Below are 7,004 nucleotides of genomic sequence, written 5' to 3'. Positions count from 1 at the left end.
CTTCTTTTTTCCTGTCAATTTTCAAAAGCCCTTGTTCACTTCTCTTCTAAATAAATAATAATAAAAAAACAAACAACAACAAAAAACCAAAAAAACAAAGCACTGTAGTCAAATATTTTCTCCTAGCAGATGGACCCTTCTGGTTTCTGCTTTCACCTTTGTCGGCATCCTTTTGTGAGAATTAAAACAAGCCCCCAAACCAAAAAAAAAAAAAAAATCACATGTGGAATTGATAAACATGATGCCAAAGCAATCAGTTCTGTCAGTTTGTATATGGAAGAAAGATGATGAGGTTAGTGTTTTCTTCCTTTTTCATTGTCTGTCAAACACAGCCTGTTTGTTGTGGTGTGAGTGATGAAATATTACTTGAGCCATATTTGGGGACTCAGATGAAGAGACGTTTTAGCATATATCCAAGGGGAAAAAAATATGGAACCTACAGTAGCACTTAATGCAATCATTCCTCATGCACAGTCTTCAAATGTGCTGGGTTTTCTACATCTTTGTGGACATGCTCCATCCAATTTCCTTGCCCTCATCTCCACTTCATGCTCAGGTGGCTGGTCCTGCTCGACTCGTCAGTGTCTCTTCTGCCCAGCTGGCCATCCACACCAAGGGTGCTCTTTCATTCCTATTACATCAGCTAGCTGGAACTTTCTGAACAGTGAGTCACTTCCATACTCTACAGCTCACCTTAAAAGCCTCTCTGCTTCTTCTGATTAAAAGCAGAGCATGAGTCCGCATCCCAGAAAAGAATCCACTGTTGGATCATTTGGATGTTGCTGTTCTTCGGGATCTCATTGGAACCTAGCTAGAAGTAGGCAGACTCTAATCTTTCCAGACATCTCAGGGGTTATGGCTTCCTCTCCGATATTTCTTTCTGAGAACAACTCATCACCGAAGAAAACATTCCAGCCTATTCTTTCCCCCATGCAGTTGAAATATATGCCACCTAATGAACAGCTGATGAAGAGGGACAATTGAGATACCTGATATCACAGCATCAACATAGGTATTTGGGAAAGGCTTGTGTTATAATTTCTGTGCATTTTCTAGCAATTTTCCTGCTATGTATTCCTTCTTTCTCTGCTTTGCATTGTGCTCCAAGGACAGGAACTAAAAACAAATACTGTATTTCCATTTTCGTTCAGCTGTTTGGCCATAATTGTAGCTCTTTGGTAATGTAATACTGTCAGCTGTTTCAGGACACAAAAGTGAATCACAGGACTGTATAATTATTTCCCTGCTAATATTTTTTTCGAAGTTCGTGGTAGGAGAGATTGTCTCCTGTGCTCTTTTCCCTGTGCTCTGCTTGGAAGATACAAAGGCAGCAAAGACTTGTTGAAGGTCTTCTTGGCAGGAGAGGAACTTCTGTAGGAGGAAGCAGGGAGGGATCTGCTAGTAAAGCTCACTCTTCTATCACTGTTCATAGCCCAGCAGTATGCTGGAGACAAGAAAGGAAGTGACATAATTAGCTTTGATAATCTCCCCAGTTGGTAGGTAGTCCCTGGGGGGAAATGACAGAGTGCTGTTTGCTAGAATAGCATCACTCTGAGGCCAAACTGAGAAGGAGTTGTGAGGAGCCCAGTTTTTCCTAGAACAATATATATACCAATTTATTTTTCCTATGCCTGGCTTACACTAGTCCTGAACTGTTTTGTTACATTTTAAGCACTTTTACGGATCTCACATTGTCTGTGTGTCTGCCTGGTTTTAGTGCTGCATAATATGAAATTAGACATACGCTTACCTGCTCAAGTTTGCTTGTCAAGGTCCATCTGTTTAATTGTCACTGCTGGTTGTCCTGTCCGAATTAGATGAACAACTCTTATGTGCATGCAAAGAGACAACACCTCTTGCAGGCTATGAAAGACACATACTCCAGCAACCTTAAGCATAATGAAAGTAAATCAAGAAGCAAATGTAAAGGCTGCAAAATTACAGAGCGTATTTATGACTGCTGTTGATGGAATGGAGAACAGTTTAGAGCCGAGTGCTATTTTCGGACGATTGCAGTGTCTGGGCTGTGTACATAGTGTGCAGCACCAAAAGGTGGCAGCATTCCATGCAACATTGGCCAGAGAGGCTATTGCTGCTGTGCGTGCTTGCTCAAGTTTATCACCGTACAGCACGCCTTATATCTGATGCTTTTCAAACTACAGCATGCTGTGATTCTGCTCCAGAAGCATGCAACAAAAGGGATTACATGCACGCAGCAAATTCTGCTTAGTATCAAGGAAGTGAAATTCTTTGTAGAAAACAGAAATTCATCTCAAATGAGAGCAGAACCTACTGAAATCCACTTTTCAAAGCAGTGTACAGAAGTTCTTTGTGTTACTATCTCATTCAGTAGCAGAATCTGTATGTACTTGTCTAGTGCATTAAACGAGGTCTAATGTGTTTTAAGCAGAGTATAGCCAAAGAACTTCCTTATTTAAGGCCTGTGTCGAATAGAGTCAGGCAGATGAGACACTTAAAAGCTACAGCTTTATACTTTTCAGAGACCTTGACTGTAAACTTTTCCTGGTCATAGATAAGAGGAACAAAAATCTCCATTAAAAAAATTATAGAACAGTTGAAGTCACCAAAAGACAATTAATAATGATCTATAAAATGCATGCAATCTTCCAGTCAACAATATAAAATTTATTTAAAATGTTAAACAAAGAAAGACTACTAGAGGCAAGAGTCTCTTTTACAAGAGTATCCTGGCAAGAAGGGCAGCATAACAGTCAATTATTACAAACAAAATCCAGGTTTCTTAATTAAAATACAAAATATTGGCTCTACTGTATAGCCTGTAATAAGTTATGTCTTGAGAAGACTGTAATTATGCTGGCGCCTGCTAGTGCCGCCATAGTTAAGTCTGTCACCATTTCCATTATAAATCCCATTTTTAAGCAATTTATAACTTAGCCATAAAAATAATTTTAGACTGAAACTTGGCAAAGAAATTCTTAAACCCTTTTTTTTCTTTTTTAATACAAATAATCTGTTTGGTCATCTTTATGTTTTTTAGGAGAGCACTAAACAAGCCAGAATTTTTATGATTTTGAAACTTTCTAGCCATCCTTGAAGATAAACACAATTACTTTTGTCATCTGCATCAAGAATATCCTTCATTGCTTGGATGCAGGGGTTTTTAGTCCTTTAAAGATCCATAAATACTTGAAAACAAACTTCATGATTCTTTACAGAAATGAACCTATGAAGTTTGACTACTAACAAGACTGCAATGGAGAAATGAGAACAAATAGAGATTAGTTAATCTTGGGTCACAGAAGAAATAATTGCAAAAATGTTTGTCTTATACTCTATCCATTAAAATGCTTGGCCTGGAAGTTCATACCAGGTATCTTATATATGCCTATAGATAGGCATATGCCAACAGCAATATGCCACGAAGACAGAGCAGCCAGTGGTACTGGCACCTTGAGATTCACCTCAGCAGAAGCCAATGGTATCTTCACAGGGTGGAGGAAGATGAGGAAGGGGTCCCAGGAGATATTATTTTGTGCGTCTCATGAGAAGGGAGCTGAGGCCAAATCTTTTGTGGCAGACCCTTGTCTCTGTTCTCCAGATGCTCCCAGGAAGATAAGGAGATTAGTTCTCAAAAGTCACATTTTACTGTCCCATAGAAAGTTCCCAGTAATTGGTCCCTATGCACATTTTATCACTGAAGGATGGTAAGAGAAAATGAGCATAGAAAATAATGGGCATCTACTCTGAAACATGACCATGAGAAGATAGATACGCTTGTGTCCTGAGGCTATGCTTCGGTAGTTGTTTACTAATTTCTATGATTTAACAAGAATTCCTAGATCTGGATCTTAATGCTAAGAAAAAAACACCCAAAATTGTGCAGAAACGAAGCAGAAATGAAGGTCTACTTGTGTATACTATGTTTAGACTATGGTATAATTTCAGAGACAAAGCCTTTGATGTAAACTATGCTCTTCTTGCTTGTGTCTGTTTTGTGAGGAACATGGTTTATGCTATTCAACATCAGGTAGATCCTGTTTTCAGAAGTCTGCTTGCGTGAAGGTTCTTGGATAGAGCAGTCCTTCAACTACAATACACATGTTTTAGTGCAAAGCAGGTAAATAGTTTCACCATTTTTTTCAGTTTTTCTAAGCTGTAGTAACAAAGAACTGAGAAGAAAAAGTGGCTTTTCCAGGCCAGCAGCATAGACTGACTTTTGACTTGATTCCTTTGCTTTGTCAGCTTAAGAAATTCTGGCTTGAACTGCAGTGTTTGTAGTAGTAAATTTTAGCAACTATTACCCCATTTTTGATTGAATAAATTTTATTAACTGTGGCAGGTTCTAAATATTTTGCAAGATAAAGTCATCATGTGCTAGAAGGGCATAAAATAAAATAAGAGAAACTGAGGAAACTGTTTATTGTGAATGCTTTCTTTGACTTGTGATATGGCCATTGCCACCACATAGACCCAACCCTGGAGACTTTACAGATGGTCATGATGTGTTCACACACTTGCTCATCGCAGTGCAGCTCAACTCCTGTCTTCTTTTGGTTCTTGTGATGATAGTTCAGTACATACACAAAGAATACAAAAGATGTCCTTTCAAATTGAGCTAGCAATAAAAAAGTGCTAGTGGAATATCCTTTTCTAATGTTACTGGAAAATTCAAAAAACTACCTAGTGTTTATTGCTGACTCCTATTTGATTCTGAGTTGTCTATTTTCCTGAAAATGCTGTTGTGGCGTTGAGCAGTTGCCAGTTCCTTAGCTGGATCTGGGCTGCTTCTCAGATGGATGACCATGCCCCAAGAAGTCTATGTAGAAACAGCAGTCAGCGGGTACCAAGGATTTCAGGATATGCACCGTCTTGCAGTGGGCCTGTGCACGTCCTTCTCTTTTGCAATGCTCTTTGAACAATATGAGATGACCGGTCTCTCAAGGACTGCATGATTCATGGTAGTACTCATTTAATTGAAAGTGCTGGAGCAGCAGCTCCTCTTTTATTGCCGGAGAGGCCAGCTGATCTCTTACAAAAGGGGAAACATATTGCTAAACAAAGGAAGTCATTTTGAAAGAAGAAAATAACATCTGTCTACAGATACGTGGGGAGGGAAAGAAGAAATATGAAGGGCAGGAAAGGGGTAAAAGAAAATGGGGATGGCAGGGGGAAAAAGGTTTAAAGGTTAAAGAGCTGAAAAGGAAGACCACGTGGGAACAGAGGCACCACTTCCAAGCAGTAGACAGAGGAGCAAGACATGATGGGAAGAAGTACAGGAAAGAGAAGGAGACAGCATATAAAACAAGCTATGGGAAAAAAAGTCTAAAAACAAATCTGTGATTTACAAAAGGAGATTGAGAGACTGCTGGATCATATAGTTTCCAGTAGAGGTGCTAAAGTCACAGCTATAGAATTTAGTGAATAAATGCTCCAGGGAAGAAGCGACCCCCAAATGAAGGCAGAGCATTTCAAGAAACAAACAATTCAGCTACTCAGGTACTCAGAGGGTATCAGTTTATGAACAAAGTTTTATGCATATGTGTATTTGAAAACCAAAAGGCATCCAGCGAGAGCTAGGAGAGGTTCGCACGGCACAGCACAGCACTGGCCCAGCACAAAGCGCCCGTGGAAACGCTGCAGCTGGGGGCAGTGAGACCAGCAGGTACCAGTGTGCAGCTAGGGCACAGTACAACCCCGCTATAAGCACAGCCAGGAATAAGCTCCTGAGGAAGTGCTACACTTTGCTGCTTGCAAATGTTGCTCTTGTCCAAGTGCTTTGTATTTGCCTCGGTACAATTCCTCCTTTTTTTTACATATATATATGAATATATATATATAAACTAATTAGAGGCTTACTGTAAATGAAAGGGGATTTCTAGGAGCTCTCTAGGTTTGTAAATTATGCAAATGACAGCATTCTGATGCTGAATTATATTATTAATTGTATATTTTGTGGTTTGTGTATTTCCAAAGAATGTGTGTGAACCAAGCTTTCCCTTTTCTTCCCTAGTCTTTGAACACAATAGGTTAAAAAAAAGTCTTCAGGCACATAGCAAAATTATTTTTCCCCACTTTCTTAAAGGAGAGTATATTTTTAATCCTGCAGACTATTCTGTGCTGATAGCTTTACAATGTTATACGTGTGCTATGAATAGAACAAACTTCACAGATGATTATACTTAAAGCTGGAGGTCTTTCTGTAAATTTAAAACAAAGTGTTCTATTAAATGCCGTCTATAAAATGCCTGATGACTTACCTCCTAGGCCGATTTGTGATTTTGCCTGAGCTTTTGAAATTCTGGATGAAAAACTCTTGTACTACAGGAAACTCGCTGGTAACTGAATAAATAGCACTATAATCCGCGTATTGAACACCTCTACATAGTGGGTATTATTTTGAAATGCATTCTTCTGTCTGGAACATAAAACAGAAGTGCTTTCTATATATAATGCCTAATGATCCCCAGAAATATGTGTAAAGAGTATGGATATTGAGTAATACCCCAATGGTTATCCTAAAATTCTCCTGTGGTTGAGGAGAATTCAGCAGAGCTACCTTTCCATCCTGCTATAAAGTTTAATGAATCACAGAATGGTTAAGGTTGGACGGGACCTCTAGAGATCATCTAGTCCAACCCCCCTGCACACGCAGGGTCACCTAGAGCACGTGGCACAGGACTGCGTCCAAGCGGGTTTTGAAGATCTCCAGAGAAGGAGACTCCACAATCTCTCTGGGCAGCCTGTTCCAGTGCTCTGTCACCCTCACTGTTTAGAAATTTTTGCTTAAGTTCCTGTGGAACTTTTGATGCTTTAGTTTATGTCCGTTTCCTCTAGTTCTGTCGGTGGCCACCACTGAAAAGAGGCCACCATCCTCCTCACTGCCTCCCTTGAGGTACTTATAGATACTGCTCAGGTCCCCTCTCAGCCTTCTCTTCTCCAGGCTGAACAGGCCCAGTTCTCTCAGTCTTTCCTCATAGGGCAGATGTTCCAGGCCCCTGATCACCCTCGTAGCCCTGCGCTGG

This window comes from Tinamus guttatus, unplaced genomic scaffold, assembly GCF_059628265.1.
Source record: "Tinamus guttatus ecotype Peru unplaced genomic scaffold, ASM5962826v1 Tinamus_guttatus_pri_ptg000383l, whole genome shotgun sequence".
Classification (NCBI taxonomy): domain Eukaryota; kingdom Metazoa; phylum Chordata; class Aves; order Tinamiformes; family Tinamidae; genus Tinamus; species Tinamus guttatus.
Note: the sequence above shows the minus strand (reverse complement) of the source record.